Here is an 18,175-nt window from a genome sequence, read left to right as displayed (position 1 = left end):
GAAATCATTTTGTTGGTTTTCTACTTTGTAAAATCTGTAACTTGAATTTTGCTCCCTTGTCTAATTTCGTTTTACTTTAACCTCTTTGAAAGATCTGACTATACTTATGATTTCTATTTCTTGACGCTTGGGTCTTTCCTACCCACTGAAAGCACTGTGTTCTGGACCACTAACCACCAGCCTGAGTTGTGGAACACTTATAGAAGTTCTTGTTGGCAGAGCTCTAATCTAACCTGAATAAGCACCTTACCTTACCTGTAGGAAATTAGACTTAAAAGTTGAGAAAAAAAGTCATGAAACTTAGTTAAAGAGTCAAAAATATAAGATTTTAAAAATGGTTCATTTCACTAAGGATCCAAATAAGGTCCACATATTGGATTGTTCAACATAATTCTTAGTCTCTATTTTTGTTTTTTTTGAGACAGAGTCTCACTCCATCATGCAGGCTGGAGTGCAGTGGCATGAGCTCAGCTCACTGCAACCTCAGCCTCCTTGGTTCAAGTGATTCTTGTCCCTCAGCCTCCTGAGTAGCTGGGATAACAGGTGCCCACCACCACGCATCTGCCTGCCTCAGCCTCCCAAAGTGCTGGAATTACAGGCTTGAGCCACCGAGCCCAGCAGTGCAGTCTTAATTGATACCTGCCTTTGCATTCTCTCCCCTCTTCTCGTCCCTCCTCCTCCCTCCCCTCCCATTTTCTCTCTTTCTCTTTCTTGTTTTTTCTATTTTTTCTTTCTTTCCCCTCCCTCCCTCCCTTCCTTCACTTCCTTCCCTCCCTTCCTTCCCTCCCTTCCTTCCCTTCCCTCCTTTCCTTCCCTTCCTTCTCTTCCTTCTCTTTCTTCCCTTGCTTTCTTTCTTTGTCTCTCTCTTTCTTCCCTCCCCTCCCGTCCCTTCTCCTCCCTCCCCTCCCCTTTTCTTTTCTTTCTTTCTTTTTTTTCAAACAACCAGACACACGAAAGTTTTTAGTTTATTAAGCTTCTTGTGAAAAATCCACAACAGCCATAGATAACATCATTGCAGCGCCTTTACTCCTTTGGCTTTTTGCCAGCACCAACGTTGGCCTTTGCAGTCCCCCTGACTTTCTTCATTCTGTTCTTGTGTTCCTTTTGTTGCTTTCTTGAGGTCTTTTTCTTCTCATACAGGCCATGTCTTGCAAGTCTATGTTTGGGTTCATTTTTCTTTGCATAATCCAGGGAATCATAAATCATGCCAAAGCCAATTGTCTTACCACCACCAAAATGAGTTCTGAATCCAAATACAAAGATGACATCTGGTGTGGTCTTGTACATTTTGGCTAGTTTTTCCCAAATTTCTGTCTTAGGCACTGTTGCCTTCCCGGGGTGAAGGACATCAATGACCATTTGTTTCCTCTGAAGCAGTCTGTTGGTCATGAACTTTCTGGTGCAGATAGTTACTGTGTTGTTCATGATGGCGGCCTATCCTTACACAGCCGGGGAGGAAAACAGTTCTGTTCTGTTCTGTTCTGTTCTGTTCTGTTCTGTTCTGTTCTGTTCTCTTCTCTTCTCTTCTCTTCTCTTCTTTCACAGGGTCTTAGTCTGTCACCCAGGCTGTAGTGCACTGATGTAATCTCAGCTTACTGCAGCCTTCTCCTCTCAGGCTAAAGCCATCCTTCCATTTCAGCCTCCCAAGTAGCTGGAACTACAGGTTGTGTACCCAGCTGATTTTTGTATTTTTTGGTAGAGATGAGGTTTCGCCATGTCGCCCAGGCTGGTCTTAAAACTCCTGGTCTCAAGCGATCTGCCTGCTTCAGCCTTCCAAACTGCTAGGACTACAGGCATGAGCCACCCTGCCAGCCCCAGGCTGTCTGTACTGTAGAACTTTACACTGTCTGGATTTTGCTGGGTGTATCCTTGTGATGCCTTTAATGTGTTATTTCTGTTCCTAGTGTTTCTAGTAAGTTGGCAGTTGGACCCAGAAGCTTGGTCACATTTAGGTTTTTATTTTGACTGCTCATAGAGGTGACATGTTCTTTTATCAGGTGGTATGCATTGTCTGCTTGTTTCTGTTTTTTAGGAACCATTGAGGCTTAATATCTAGATTCATCAACCCAGTGAGTGTTGCTTAAGAGGTGATATTCTGATTGTATAATTCCTTCCTGATTTATTAGCTGAAATATAAAGAGAAACTACCTTGCCTACCATTTGGTTGCTAATAGTACAGTTTGTAATAGGACAGGCAGGATCAATTTTAGTTCTCTCCTTTTTCAATTGGCTTTCATAGGATTTTTTTTTTTTTTTTTTGAGAGAGGGTCTTGCTCTGTCACCTAGGCTGGAGTGCAGTGGTGTGATCATGGCTTACTGCAGCCTCAACCTCCCAGGCTCAGTTGATCCTCCTGCCTCAGCCTCCCAAAGTGCTGGGGTTATAGGCATGAGAGCCACTGAGCTTGGCCAGGAACTTTCTCACAGTAAAACTACTTTAGTCCAAGAAAGTCTCATGTGCAGGACACAGTGTTTATTGGAATAGCTGCTTGGAATACCTTTCTTTCAAGTACACGTAAGGAGGTTTTCACAGGATGCTATAGAAGTGAATGGATTAGCTGAGAGGTTGTATAATCCCACTTCCTGTTTTTTTTTTTTTTTTCCAAATGAAGAATAACCCTTAGCCCCTGCAGTCCTTCCTTCTGCCTTTTTACTTCCATATACATAAGTATAAATGCATATGTGTATATGTACATATTTATTACTTAAAGTTCCAGAACAGCCCCATTTGGTCAAACTTTAGGTAACTCTCATTCTGCCCAGAGTTAGTAAAATCACTATGGGTGCCCTAGAGGTAAAGAGAACACAGAAGAAGAGCAGGAGCTTGTGGTTTCTGGAGGCAGTTGTGCTTCCTAGGCCTTCCCTTGCCTTGGCAATAGCTCTGCTTCACTGTAGACCTGTCAAAAACTTGCTGAGTCTATGGGGTGCGGTGGCTCATGGCTGTAATCCCAGCACTTTGGGAGGCCATGAGAAATTTGCTTGAAAGAGCAATTGCTTGAGCCCAGGCATTTGAGACCAGCCTGGGCAACACAGGGAGACTCTGTCTCTACAAATAATAACTAGCCAGGTATGGTGGCACATGCCTGTTGTTCCTGCTACTTGGGAGAGTGAAGTGGGAGAGGGTCACTTGAGCCCAGGAGATGGAGCCTGCAGTGAGCCATGTTCGCACCACTGCATTTCAGCCTGGATGACAGAATTAGACCCTGTCTCAAAAAAAACCCAAAACAACAACAAAAAAACAACTTATTGAGTCCTTTACAGTGACACCCTGCTAGCCTGTGACTGGAGTATGAACACACTGCCTATAGATTTTTTCAGAAAACCTCATGGAGTGAAGGGTCCTGATGGACACCTGGCTCCAGCTAGCCGATTAGGAGGTGGGGGTGATGTCACTGCTACCATCCTAACATCTTGCAGGGTCTCTCAGGCTCTTGGCGTCCCTTTGAGTGTGAGTGGCTTGCTGTGCAGGCCGAGAAGAATTTCACGCTGCCTGCCTCAATACTTCCTTCTGAAAGGCAGAGCAGACCACTCAGTCTCACTGGCCCTCGTCTAAGTCCCCACTTTGGCCCTGTGAGCCAGAGCTCATCCTATTCAGAGAGGGATCTGCTGGTGCCCTGGTTACGTGGGCTCATACTTGGCTAGGAAGAGCCCCAGAGGAAGGGCAGTCACTGCCTGCTCCCCAGCCTCCCACCCACCCCCATGGTCACTGTCCTTGCTCTGTGTTTTCGTGGTGGACTGCTTATACTTTTTATTTAAATTTCTTCAAATCAGGGATTATTAGATGTTTTTCCCCCCTAACCTGGCATCCCAAATTTCAAATTCAGGCGTACTATGTAAGTTTTTTTTCCCTTGACTATGCCTTTTAATCTTATATAACCATTGCTGTAGGTCTAGAGAATTTATTTAACAGCATATTGTTTCATTAAAAAAAAAAAATTCAGCCTGGCGTAGTGACTCACACCTATAATCCCAGCACTCTGGGAGGCTGAGGTGGGTGGATCACTTGAGGTCAAGAGTTCAAGACCAGCCTGGCCAACATGGTGAAATCCTGTCTCTACTAAAAATACAAAAATTAGCCAGGTGTGGTAGTGCATGCCTATAATCCCAGCTACTTGGGAGGCTGAGGCAGGAGAATCGCTTGAACCCAGGAAGCGGAAGTGAGAGGTGAACCAAGATTGTGCCACTGCACTCCAGCCTGGGCGACACAGTGAGACCCTGTCTCAAAACAAAACAAAACAAAACAAAAAATTTCAACTTGTAATGACATAGATGAAGGAGAAACAGGAGGCAGTGCTTATGTGTCAAACTTCTAATAGATGACTGTCTCATCTTTTGAAATCCTGTCTCACAAAAAAAGCCCAAAACAAAAAACCTCAAAACTTACCACGTCTTGTACAGTAACACCCTCTCAGGATAGCCTCTGCCTTGTGTGCGAACATATTGCCTATACATTCTTCCGGAAAACCTTAGAGTGAAGGGTGCTGATGGACAAGGGAGCTGTGCGTGATGCTACACAGCTCACCCAGCTTCCTTTTATCTTTTTCCCACATCTCCATAGTTGTTGTTAGCTTGAGATAGAAAAGAAACATTCAGAGTGTACAGTGGTCCATAAACAAATTACCAGAGTTCATAAAGGCATTTCCATCTGAGGATATCTAATATCAATAACTTTTAGAACTTTTTCTCATCTTTTTTAATCTGAAAATTGCCACTACAGTGTTGCATTGGCTGTATTCTAGAAACAAATCTAGTGTTAATTTCACTTTGATATGAAATTATTTGTTTTTACTTTGGCTGCTTTATAGCCAGAGTAAAACTTAACTTATATTCTTATATTCCAAGTTTAACGTAACCTATATTCTTGACCTGATCAGAATTTTTGGACTTTGAGTCAACCATAAAGAGACTCAATATATAATGAGAAATTCGTCTCATTTTATGTTGTCAGAAAGCAACACCCAAAACTTTCTATGTAAAACACAAATAGATGCATGAAAATACAACTTTTTTTTTTTTTTTTTTTTTTTTGAGACGAAGTCTTGCTCTGTTGCCCAGCTGGAGTGCAATGGCGCAATCTTGGCTCACCGTAACCTCCGCCTCCTGGGTTCAAGCAATTCTCCTGCCTCAGCCTCCTGAATAGCTGGGACTACAGGCATCCACCACCACACCCAGCTAATTTTTGCATTTTTAGTAGAGACAGGGCTTCACCATGCTGCCCAGGATGGTCTTGATCTCCTGACCTTGTGAGCCACCCACCGTGGCCTCCCACAGTGCCAGGATTATAGGTGTGAGCCACCGTGCCCGGCCGAAAATACAACTTATTTAAGAAACAAACCTGAGGAGCCCAAACCTAAAATCTGGACATTTCTTTCTTAAGGAAAAATATCAGAGTCATGCACATATGACTCTCATTCCATAACTATTTTTGAATTGGCTCTCATCACATGCCTATTTTCAAATTAAATAGTTGCCATACTCTCAGTTCTGTTTAAGCTAGGAGCTAAACAGAAAACAATCTAAAGCCTGCTTATTTCAGTTGATTCTATATGTTAACATCTGTACTGGCATGCATATGATTGGAACATGCAGAACTGTAGTGCACTTTTGTTTCTGGTTGATTGCCAAAAATAAAGGCATCAAAGAAAATGGAAAAACTGGGCAACAAATCATAACTGCATAGGTTTTTAAATTTAGTAGTTATTCTAGATCTCTCTCCACAGCTTTTCTATTTTATTTAATTAATTAATTTATTTTTTGAGATGGAGTCTTGCTCTCTTGTCCAGGGTGGAGAGCAGTGGCATGATCTCAGCTCACTGCAAACTCTGCCTCCTGGTTCAAGTGATTCTCCTGCCTCAGCCTCCCGAGTAGCTGGGACTATAGGCACTTGCCACCACGCCTGCTAATTTTTGTATTTTTAGTAGAGACAGCGTTTCACTGTGTTGGCCAGACTGGTCTCAAAGTCCTGACTTTGTGATCTGCCCACCTTAGCCTCCTCGTCCTGGGATTACAGGCATGAGCCACTGTACCTGGCCTCCACAGCTTTCTAAATGAAACTGTCCCTCTCACAGCCCCCAGGCTCCCACTGTCCTAGATAGACGAAGTGATTATTCTCATCACCTTTATGTTTGTACGTGTGTGTAATTGTTTTTATAGGACAGATTCCCAGATGTGGAAATGCTCAGAGAGTGAACATTCAACAAATACTGCCAGATTGTCCTACAGAAAGGCTGAACCCATGTGCACATCCACCCACAGTGAAAGTGAAACCAATTACTGAGTTGAATGAAGTACTGTAGGAGTGTTTGTGGGAAGCCTGACAAACGTAAAGTTTGCCTGCCATTTTCTAGTCTAGCAGTGGATTCTTGGTATGGCTATAAGCTGTTAGACAGTGTGAAACAATTTACAGATATCTTTAGCAAAGAACATTTTCGTAAATACTTTTACATGAAAAATATAATATTAAAGAATCTTTAAAATAATGCACAATCCTACTCTTGATACATTTTCATCTTTTGCAGATTACCATCTACATGTGAATATATTTTATCAGTTGTAATTAATATGTTTTTTTTTTTGTTTTTTTTTGTTTTTTTTTTTTTAAGACTGAGCTTTGCTCTGTCATGCAGGCTGGATTGCAGTGATGCATTCTCGACTCACTACAACCTCCACCTCCTGGGCTCAAGTGATTCTCCTGTCTCAGCTTCCTGAGAAGCTGGGATTACAGGCCCTCGCCACCATGCCCAGCTAATTTTTATATTTTTTAGGTAGAGATGGGGTTTCACCTTGTTGGCCAGGCTGGTCTCAAACTCCCGACCTCAGGTGATCTGCTCACCTTGACCTCCCAAAGTGCTGGGATTATAGGGATGGGCCACCGCTCCCGGCCAGTATGTGTGTATTTTTATCTTTGACTTTTTCTACAGAACTGTCTTATAAGCTGTTTCCTTTTCTCCATATCTTTTATCATGGCCATTTAAAAGCTGCATGTTGTATTTTGTTTTGATACCTACCATACTTTGTTAATTCACTTATTAATATTAAATATTTAATATAAAACTAGATACTTAAACTCCATGTTCTTAAGCGATAAGGTTGATTGGTTTGATGTGGTTATAAAATATAGTGCTTATAGAAAAATTTGGAAGACACAAAAAAATAGGATGACACGCAAAAATCGTCCTGTAACTTCTGTTAATAAATTCTGTGGGCATTAGGACCTATTTCCTTCCTGTCTTTTCTTAATATTTTATTTTCTTGTTTTACAGTCTGTATCCATGCTATTTTGTGTACAACATTTAGTTGTACATGTTTTAAACCCTTTTCAAATGTAATTTTTCCTTTTTTAAAAAAATGGAAGTTTTTTTTCTGGTGAAAGTAATTTGAAACTGTTACTGAAAATTGAGAAATAATCCTAGTCATCTATAATTCCATCACCTAGAGGCAAACATCATTAATAATTTGATTTATTACCTTCACATTTTCTCTTTAAAAATATTTGAGATTGTACACCATCATTGTTTCTTAATTTGGGGGTAGTCATGGACCTTTTTAAAAATCTGAAAAAATCCGAATTAAGAATTCTTTTTCTACCAAGTGGCCAGTTGAAAAACATTTTTTTTAATTAAAAAAATAGAATTTTTACTGTATACATACATTCATACCCACCCTTTTCCCCTATTAAGCATGATAAAGTAGGCATTTCTGTATAATTATGAACTCATAAATATGCACTGATTATTGTGCATTGAATTGTTTCTCTCTTCAAATTCATATGTTGAAGTCCTAATCCCCAGTACCTCAGATTGCAACCTTATTTGGAGTTGGGATTCCTACAGAGCTAATCAAGCTAAAATGAGGTCAGTAGAGTGGACCTTGATCCACTATGATTGATGTCTTTATAAAATGAGGAAATTCACTAGGCACGGTGGCACATGCCTGTAGTCGTAACTACTCAGGAGGCTGAGGTGTGAGGATGGCTTGAACCCAGGAGTTCTGGGCAGTGGTGGGCTATGCTGATTGGGTGTTTGCACCAGCATCAATATGGTGACCTCCCAGAAGTGGGGGACCACCAGGTTGCCAAGGAGGGATGAAGTGGCCCAGGTGAGAAACGGAGCAGGTCAAAACTCCCTTGCTGATCAGTAGTGGGATAGCACCTGTGAATAGCCACTGCACTCCAGCCTGGGCAACATAGTGAGACTCTGTCTCTAAAGAAAAAATTTTAATTGGCTGGGCACAGTGGCTCATGCCTGTAATCCTAGCACTTTGGGAGGCTGAGGCTGGTAGATCACCTGAGGTCAGGAGTTCGACACCAGCCTGGCCAGTAAGATGAAACCCCATCTCTGCTAAAAATACAAAAAATTAGCCAGATGTGGTGGCGCACGCCTGTAATCTCAGCTACTTGGGGCGGCTAGGACAGGAGAGTCGCTTCAACCCTGGAGGCAGAGGTTGCAGTGAGCTGAGATACGCCACTTCACTCCAGCCTAGGCAACAGAGTGACACTGTTTCTCAAAAAAGAAAAAAAAAAAAAGAGAGAGAAAAAAATTTAATTAAAAAAAAGACCGAAACAATTTTTTTTTTTTGAGATAGAGTCTTCTTACTCTGTCGCCCAGGCTGGAGTACAGTGGTGTGATATCAGCTCACTGCCACCTTTACCTCCTGGGGTTAAGCGCTTCTCCTGCCTCAGTCTCCTGAGTAGCTGGGATTACAGGTACGTGCCACCACGGGTTTCACCATGTTGGTCAGGCTGGTCTTGAACTCCTGACCTTGTGATCCACCCACCTTGGCCTCCCAAAGTGGTGGGATTACAGGCGTGAGCTGCTGCGCCCAGCCCAAAACAATTTTTAAAAAGGAGGAAATTTGGAGACATACATAGAAGGAAGATGAGGTGAAGAGACATAGAGAAGATGGCAATTTACAAACTAAGAAGAGAGGCCTGAACAGATGCTACGCTGCTGACACCTTTATTTCAGATTTCTAGCCTCCAAAACTGTGAGACGATAAGTCTCTGTTGTTTAAGCTACCCAGTTTACATAATGCACACATTTGGATGAATATTTACTTTGTGCTAGGCATTGCACTAGGTTTAGGAATACTAAGTTAAAGAGGTCAAGTTCTCTGTCTTGAAGGTGCCTAGATTGGCATGTGCATGAAGAACCCTGGGGTTGTGTGGTTTTGGGTGATATACAGGGTATCATGGGAGACTAGGTTAGGTAAGGGTCAGGGAAGATTTCCCAGGGGATATATCACTTGAGTTGAGTTTCGAAGAACCAGTAGGAGCTTATTTAACCGTTTTTCTGTTATTGGACACTAGGATGTTTCCGGTTATTCATTTTGGCAAATGGGAATTTTCCTGTGTTTTTGGATTATTTCTTTAGGGTAGATTCTCAGCAGTGTACCACTATTGAGACAAGAATATGAAACTAGAGACTTCATTTGGAGGCAGCGTAATATTCTACCAGATGGAGTTTTCCTGGCTTATTGAATCATCCTCTTTTATTGGATAGCAGTCTCCCTGATGTTCTGTTTCTAGTGTTTTGTTATTATAAATAGTACTGTAGCGTATAATTTTTTGCATAAAGCTTTTTTCTATGATTAGAATTATTTCTTTAGTTATTGAGTCCTAGAAATAGAATGAAACTAGAAATAGTATGAAAATGGTCTACTTACTTTTCAAAAATGCTGACATATTCCCACTAATAGTCAAGTGAAATTTATTAACAAATTGATTTATTATAGTCTTTTATATTGTTTAGGGTGTTTAGGGTGTTATATTGTTTAAGTTCAATACTTCTTTCTTTTGAAGACTGATACTTGCCTAGAAAGTATAGTTTGGTTTGGATCACGTGTGATGAAGAACCCCTTTTCTTTAAGTTCCTTCCTCCACCTAAAAGAAACTTGCTTAAAGGGCACAATACTGTCACAAACTTGCCCACACAATTCTGTGCTGGTTTCTCACCAGCCGGTGTGTGTATTGCATTGGTCTCTGTTTATACTCTCCTAGATTGCTGTCTGTATGAAAGGTAACTATCCCAAAAGATTCACCTTCCAAGTGAGCTAGCTATTTTTTTTTTTTTTTTTTTTTGAGACGGAGTTTCACTCATGTTACCCAGGCTGGAGTGCAATGGCGCGATCTCGGCTCACCGCAACCTCCGCCTCCTGGGTTCAGGCAATTCTCCTGCCTCAGCCTCCTGAGTAGCTGGGATTACAGGCATGCGCCACCATGCCCAGCTAATTTTTTTTTGTATTTTTAGTAGAGACGGGGTTTCACCATGTTGACCAGGATGGTCTCGATCTCTTGACCTCGTGATCCACCCGCCTCGGCCTCCCAAAGTGCTGGGATTACAGGCTTGAGCCACCGCACCCGGCCCCCCCAAGTGAGCTATTTCTATTCTATTTTGTGTGTCTTTCAAAATGACTCCTGCATTCTCCAGCAGACTTGAAATCCCATTTATGTTGGCAGCATATCTACTGTAATAGAGTAACAGAGAACTGTAGTCATGGTGACACATGGGAATACGGATGCACAGAGCCAGGTCAGGAATGACAGGGTGTTCTGTCCCAGTGAGGGGAGGGTTTGCCAGCAAAGATTGTATTGTTTTCTTCATCTTAAAAGTGAGTATAAGTACATTTTATTGACTTAACAAAATAAGCATCAAGGGCTAATAACCAGTTTTGTATATTTTTTGAAAAGATAGCCCATTCACTGCTTTTTTTTTTTTTTTTTTTTTTTGACGGAGGTTGGCTCTTGTTACCCAGGCTGGAGTGCAATGGCGCTATCTCGGCTCACCGCAACCTCCGCCTCCTGGGTTCAGGCAATTCTCCTGCCTCAGCCTCCTGAGTCGCTGGGATTACAGGCACGCGCCACCACGCCCAGCTAATGTTTTGTATTTTTAGTAGAGACGGGGTTTCACCATGCTGACCAGGATGGTCTCGATCTCTTGACCTCGTGATCCACCCGCCTCGGCCTCCCACAGTGCTGGGATTACAGGCTTGAGCCACCGCGCCCGGCCATTCACTGCTTTTTTTAAACTTTACTTTTAAAAATCAGGAAAAAAAATGCAAAGTTGGCTGTACATAGTGGCTGATGCCTGTAATCCCAGCACTTTGGGAGGCCAAGGTAGGAGAATCACTTGAGGCCAGGAGTTTGAGACCAGTCTAGGCAACATAGCGAGACCACATCTTTGTAATTTTTTTATTAAAAAAAAATTTTTTTTTACCTGGGCATGGTGGTGCATGCCTGTAGTCTCAGCTACTTGAGAGACTGAGACAAAATGATCACTTGAGCCCAGGAGGTTGAGGTTGCAGTGAGCCATGATTGTGTCACTGCAGTTCAGCCTGGGTGACAGAGTAAAACCCTGTCTCAAAAAAGAAGCAAAGTTATATGTATTTTAAATATTATAGGAGCACACAATGTAGAAAATGTAGGTCTCCCATAATCCTTCCCCACAAAGATAACCCACCATGGTCTGCAGTTTAGGACATACTTCTCCATATTTTTTCCTAGCATTTAAAAAATACAGTGGGCCTGGCACAGTGGCTGTAATCCCAGCACTTTGGGAGGCAGAGGCGGGTGGATCACAAGGTCAAGAGATCGAGACCATCTTTGCCAACATGGTGAAACCTCATCTCTACTAAAAATATAAAAATTAGCCAGGTGTGAGGGCACACACCTGTGGTCCCAGCTACTAGGGAGGCTGAGGCGGAAAAATCACTTGAACCCAGGAGGTGGAAGTTGCAGTGAGCCGAGATTGTGCCACTGCACTCCAGCCTGGTGACAGAGCAAGACTCCATACCAAAAAACAAAAATACAGTGATGCTCAGCTTCATTAACAATAAATGAAATACCAAGTAAACAAAAATGAGCATCCTCCTCCTTTAGCTCTTAAAGATAAAACAAAAACATAAAAAGAGTAGTTATATCCATGTTGGTGGCCACATAGCAAAATGGGTGCTCTCATACAATGTTGGTAGGAATATAAATTGGTTTAAGTTGAACACCTCAAACCTGAAAATCTGAAATGCTCCAAAATCAAAAAAATTTTGAGTGTCAACATGACACTCAGAGGAAATGCTCATTGGAAGCATTGTAGATTTTGGATTTTGGGATTTGATATGCTCAAAATATAATGCAAGTATTCCCAAACTCCCCAGAATTCAAAATCTGAAACACTTCTGATTCAAAGCATTTCAAATTAAAGGTTACTCAACCTGTGTAATTTAGTTAGAGGGCAATTTGTCAGTAATGATTAAAATCTTATGTATGACACATGTCATGTGCATTTCCTCTGTTGACTTTAGAAAAATAGGAATATTGATAGCTGTTTTATAATAATGTTATTAGCAATAGTGATAGCGGTAGTGGCAGTGCTGCTTGTGGTAGTGGTACTGATGGTACCACTGGCAATACTGGTGTACTGCTGCTGGTGCTGGTGGTACTGCTGGTGCTGGCGGTACTACTGGCAGTGCTAATACTGTATTACTATAGCACTGGTGCTAGTGGTGCTGGTGATTTCAGCATTCGCTGTCTTCTGCTATCTGGTGAAGCTTGATGAAGTCACATCTAAGTCTGCTTTGTACCCAGAACAGTGCCAGGGGGCAGTGTGGGTCAAAGCACTTCTCTTGATTCTCTCACAACATGGGCAGAAAGATAAGCTTTCCAGCAGGAAAGATTTTTACCATTGCCCCTCATAAGGTGGAAATAGCTGGTGTCCATCCAGCAGCCCCATCCTCACACACTCAGAAAGCACTTCCTAGGAACTCCCTCCCCTCCTTTGCTTCTGAGTCCCAGACCAGCAATGAGATTCTGCCCTTTGAAATACTTGTAACATTCATTTCACCATAAAAACACTTTGTAAATGTAAGTGCTGTATAAGTGGCCCAAATTGTATCAGCAGCTTTTTGAGAAATGGGGGGAAAAGGAAAAGGAATTTAAGGGAATGAGATCCAGTGAGCCAACCTTGCTATTTTCAACCCATAATTAATGGCCATAGATCTGCATTTTGTAATTTCAGAAATGACTAATTCTTGGGCTGTTTTTGCGCATTATAAGAATAGCTTCATCCCAATATAAATCATTCTTTCTACATTACACAGATTATGTTGCTTTTTAAATCAATATTTTTATTTCATAGTCATTTTGTTTACAGGTCTAGAAATCCTGAGATTCCTTTCTTAAGGGGGTCCTTTTGTATCAGCCACTAAGGAAGTCATTGAAACCTAACTGTCTTCTTCCAGCACCCCCTGTGTAAGCTACCCTCTCCCCAGTGCTACAGGAAAGCCCCCTTGCTCACAAATGCACAGGGGCCAGAATTTTTCACTGTTGGAAATTCTCCCTACCTTATGTAGATACTATCTCCATCCAATCATCACTCCTTTTTTCTGTTGTTTGGAGCCCCCAGAATAAGTCTACTCTTTGTATCTTTCATGTATTGAGGATGGTCATGTCCCTACCCCCACCCTCAAATGATTTCTTCCTCATTGGACAAGATTCCTGGAAGTCACCCTCTTGGTTACCTACTCCACTAGGTAGAACAGTACACAGACCATCTATTCTCCAGAGTTCCTACCACCTTTTTCATAATACGGTATTTCTGATAATGCATCCTAAAATTAAATTTGTTAACTTGTTTTTGGCACCCACATCACACCATTGTCTCATATTGATTTGTAAGCAAACCAAAACTCCAGAGCAGTTGCCTTTTCAGCCTAAATGCGAGATGTAACATGCTTCTCTAAAATGTTCTCTTTTTTCCTTTGGGCTCATTTTTTCCAGACCCAGACATCTTTTGGAATTCTGATTCTGTCCAGTGGGGCTTATCTAAAGCATTCATCTCTCCCAGCATGGTGTCCTTGGATGATTTGAAAAGCTTGCCTGCTAGATTGTTGATGCATTTACCTAGGCTCAGGGTCTCTGAAGAGGGTGACAAATCCCTCATAACAAGTTTGCCAAATGCGTGCTGGCAGCCAACGGATTCAAGGCTCCTTAAAAAAGGCAGAAGAACAAAACCTACGGTCTGGCTCTCAGAGGGTGCCACAGCTGCTGTGGTGGAGAATCTGCTGGAATCGAGGATCAGAGGAGTTTTGGTTTGGGCATTGACATGTAAATGTCAGAGGGGCCTGAGGCTGTTTCGTAGCAGACCCTCCCGCCTTCCCACACAAAGCCCTGGCTCTGTGAGGGCCAAGGCTTTGCTTTTGTGAGGACTGGGCTGTCCCGGATGCAGAGGGAAGTCCCCGTGAGTATTTGTTCTTATAAAACTGTTCCATTTTGCACTGGGGTTGTCGACAGCAAGGTTCTCCCAGCCGCATGCCGTGGGAGCGTTTGGAATGTGTTCTTTTCAGGATATAGACATACGTCCTTTGAACGTTTTTGAAATGAAAATGAATACTGCTGGGTGATTATTAATTTGATTTATGTAAGGAGAGCAAGTCACATTTGTGCACATGGATGTACATTTACAAGAACAAGATTAGATATGAAGTTCAAAGTATTTTTTGAATTTTACCTGACATTTCTGAACAATAATTTTATTTTTGGCATTGTGTTTTCTGTAGTCTTCCTCTCTCTGTTTCTCTCTCTAACCTACTTTGAGACAGTCTCGCTCTGTCACCCAGGCTGGAGTGCAGTGGTGCGATCTTGGCTCACTGCAACCTCCATCTCCCAAGTTCAAGCACTTCTCATGCCTCAGGTCCTGAATATCTGGGATTACAGATGTGTGCACGCCACCATGCCCTGCTAATTTTTGTATTTTTAGTAGTGACGGGGGTTTCACCATATTGGCCAGGCTGCTCTTGAACTCCTGACCTCAGGTGATCTGCCTGCCTCAGCCTCCCAAAGTGCTGGGATTACCGGCATGAGCCACTGCACCCCACCAAAAATTAATATTTTGAAGTGTTTTCCTTTTTTCTTCTGAAACTTCAGCATCCAAAATTCAATATGTGAATTGTGAAATATGTGATGCTTTTACCACAGGGTAGTGGGTATATGTCTTTGTAATGCTGTGGGCTTATTTATTTATTTTTTTACAAGTCCTTTACTAACTAGCCAGAGATTATTTAAAATATAAATTTAGATTTCATATTCAGAATGATGAGTACTGGATTGAGTAAGAGAAAAGTCTTGATCTTAAAAAATGTTGAAGTAAAAAGTTTTGTTTGGCAAAGTTTTCCCACATAGGACTCATTTCTTTAACTGCTTACAGAGATGGTGCTTTTAAAGAAAACATTTTTTAATAAAATACAAATGTTTTCAGATATCTTCCTCTCTTTGGTACAGATACCTTTTGCAATATGAATTCAGCACACAATGAACCCTTAAGCCTTGGATATTCAGATACGTTTTTGCTTTTTTAAAAGCAATTATGTTGTACTGGATCCAGCGTAGAAAGTTAGCACCAAGACAAAAGTATGCCAGAATGCAGGGTCATTTATTATGCTGGCGACCACAGAGGACTCACGTCTCTCCAACCTGTGGCGTCGAAACCTGTGGTGCCAAAACTTTTTATACCTGAAAAACCACCTTGGGAGTGGGGGTGAGAAGTGGGGATGGGGATGAAAAGGTTTCAGACATTCCAAGGGCCAGGGGATTCTGTAATTCACCTCCTGGGCAGAGACGAGGGTGGGGGTCTCCGGACATTCCAAGGGCCAGGGGACTTTTGTCATTCTGTTTGTTACTTCAGTGGTCTGCAGAAGTCAAGATAAGCATTTGTTTACACACAGATCTTAGTTATCCTGGGCTGCTTATTTTAGTTATTACCGGTAAGCAAAGGCTAGCAATTCTGGCACAATATCACAATTACAGTAATACAGTTAGGTTTACATACCAGAATACCCATAATCAGATTGGAAAAAAAAGTTCAAGCAATCAGTCTTAGATCCAGAAGCCATAAAGCCTATTATGGAGTGTGAAACCTATTCTTGATTTTTAAGTGCCTCTTGCTCTGATGAATTTAATTAGTGGAGTTTGGTACAGTGGAAGAAAAACTAAGCTAAGTGTTTTGAGTCGTGGGCTCTGTCTCTAGCTACCTAGGTGGCCTTAGGCGAATGACTTCTGGACGTCAGCGAGGGACTAGATCAGTGCTTCTCAGCCCAGGGGCCATTGGAAATGTTGAGTGGAAATATGTCAGGTTGCCACACTATAGGGGGACACTATGGTTTTGAGACCCTGGATGTCAGGCATTTTGAAGTGCCCTAGACTGTCTCACCCAGCCCAATGAAGAATTGGCCCACTCCAAATATCAGTGACACTCCATGAGTAACACTGGACTGGATGATTACTAAGGTTCTTCCTGCTTTGTTTCTGTCAAGTTCATAAGTGGAGTATTGGCACGCATCACATACTGATGTGATGCCAATATGCTCAATGTCTATATCTCACATTTAACATTGAAAGCTATGTTTTCCGGGGTGAAGTCATATCCGGTAATGCTGGGTCAGGACACTCGGCTGTGGCATCTCAGATTCAGAACTTTGTTGCTTGGTAAGCACAGAAAATACTGATATGACTGGAAAGCAGGTGCAGAGCCGGGCCTCGGTTTTTTGGTTGTCTTTGGATTTTCCTTTATATTCTTTCCTCAAAGGGAAGCAGTGGGTTTATTGTGGCCACATGCTTGTCCCCAGGCCCTGGGCTTTTCTGCTGTAAACAAAGGGCAACTGCCTCTTTACATTGCTCTGCTGCTGGGTGCTGTCCCATCTGTTGGGAAAGAGGGTCACTCTGGAGCCTCCGGTGCTGCTCTGCAAATCCGAATCCGGCTGCCTGTTGTCACAGGCCAGACTGCAGGAACCATCTAGACAACTCTGATGAGGCAGAAGGGGATTTGGACTCGAAAAAAGATTCCTGGGGTATCTGAGTTTTTTGGTAGGTTGGCATAATTAAATTACTCCTTATTTGATATTGAAGTGCTATTAAATGAAAGTCACACAGAAAAGCTTCTCTCTGGATTGTCTTTTTGTAGAAAGCAAACGTAAATTATTACTAATCCTCACCAGAAATTTGCTGTGATGTTTGTGCATATATACAACTCTTAATAACTACAGTGTTCTATTACTTGGAACATGCATTTTAATTAATGTGTTGTTTTCCATATAAAAACAATTTATTTAAAGAAAATTCAGGCTGGGCGTGGTGGCTCACGCCTGTAATCCCAGCACTTTGGGAGGCCAGGTGGGCGGATCACGAGGTCAAGAGATCGAGACCATTCTCGCTATGATGAAACCCCATCTCTACTAAAAATACAAAAATTAGCCAGGTGTGGTGGCATGCACCTGTAGTCCCAGCTACTCGGGAGGCTGAGGTGGAAGAATCGCTTGAACCCAGGAGGCGGAGGTTGCAGTGAGCTGAGATTGTGCCACTGCACTCCAGCCTGGCGACAGAGCAAGACTCCGTCTCAAAAAAAAAAAAAAAGAAAATTCAAATAAGAAAAATATCAGTACTAACTACATTTTGATACGTATCTTGCCAGACTTTAAAACATTTTACCAAAATGGGATCATAATATGATGCTTGACAACCAACTTTGTTTACTTTGTAATACCTCATGTATTGTTTCTGCGACATACAGTCATGGGCCACATAACGACTTTTTAGCCAATGACAGACCATCTATATGAAGATGGTCCCAAAAGATTATAATAGAGCTTATGGAGAAACCTGATATGTGGCACTTGAGACTGGCATTGCAGATCAAGTAGCAGAAATGATTTATATTCAGCAATGGTGCTGGGACATTTGGTTACACACACACACGCACACACACACACACACACACACATATATGAAAAAATTATATAAATAAAAATATACTAGGTTTCTCTACATACATGCTGTGATGTTCACACATGACAAAATCACCTAACAGTGCATTTCTCAGAATGTATCCATGTTTGCAACATGTTTGTATTACAGAATTTTACGTGACTTCTTAGTTCAGGCTGCTGTAACAAAATATTATAGATGGATGACTTAAGCAATCAGAAATTTATTTCTGACAGTTCTGAAATCTGAGACATTTGAGATTAGGGTGTCAGCATGGTTTAGTTCTTTTTAAAAATGTTTAAATATATTTTTATATTTAAATATGTATATTTAGGCCGGGCGCGGTGGCTCAAGCCTGTAATCCCAGCACTTTGGGAGGCCGAGGCGGGTGGATCACAAGGTCAAGAGATCGAGACCATCCTGGTCAACATG

The 18,175-nt window shown here is 41.9% G+C and overlaps 1 protein-coding gene and 1 pseudogene across 3 annotated transcripts in view; one reads left to right on the top strand and one right to left on the bottom strand.

Moving 5' to 3' along the window:
• Nucleotides 1–18,175, top strand: part of ANKRD6 (ankyrin repeat domain 6) — a 197,635-nt gene that overhangs the window by 45,742 nt on the left and 133,718 nt on the right. The window contains exon 1 of one of the 3 annotated variants that reach the window (XM_032275254.1): nt 11,763–14,225. The exons of the other annotated variants lie outside the window; for them this stretch is intronic. The gene's annotated coding sequence lies outside the window, so the exon portion shown is untranslated. Of the gene's footprint in view, nt 1–11,762; nt 14,226–18,175 lie in introns of those variants that run through there. 3 annotated transcript variants of the gene reach the window in all.
• Nucleotides 941–1,445, bottom strand: LOC116549586 (annotated as a pseudogene).

Source organism: Sapajus apella, unplaced genomic scaffold (genome assembly GCF_009761245.1).
Source record: "Sapajus apella isolate SASKATOON/1434 unplaced genomic scaffold, GSC_monkey_1.0 scaffold6, whole genome shotgun sequence".
Classification (NCBI taxonomy): Eukaryota; Metazoa; Chordata; class Mammalia; order Primates; family Cebidae; genus Sapajus; species Sapajus apella.
Note: the sequence above shows the minus strand (reverse complement) of the source record. Positions and strands in the feature narration are given on the sequence as shown.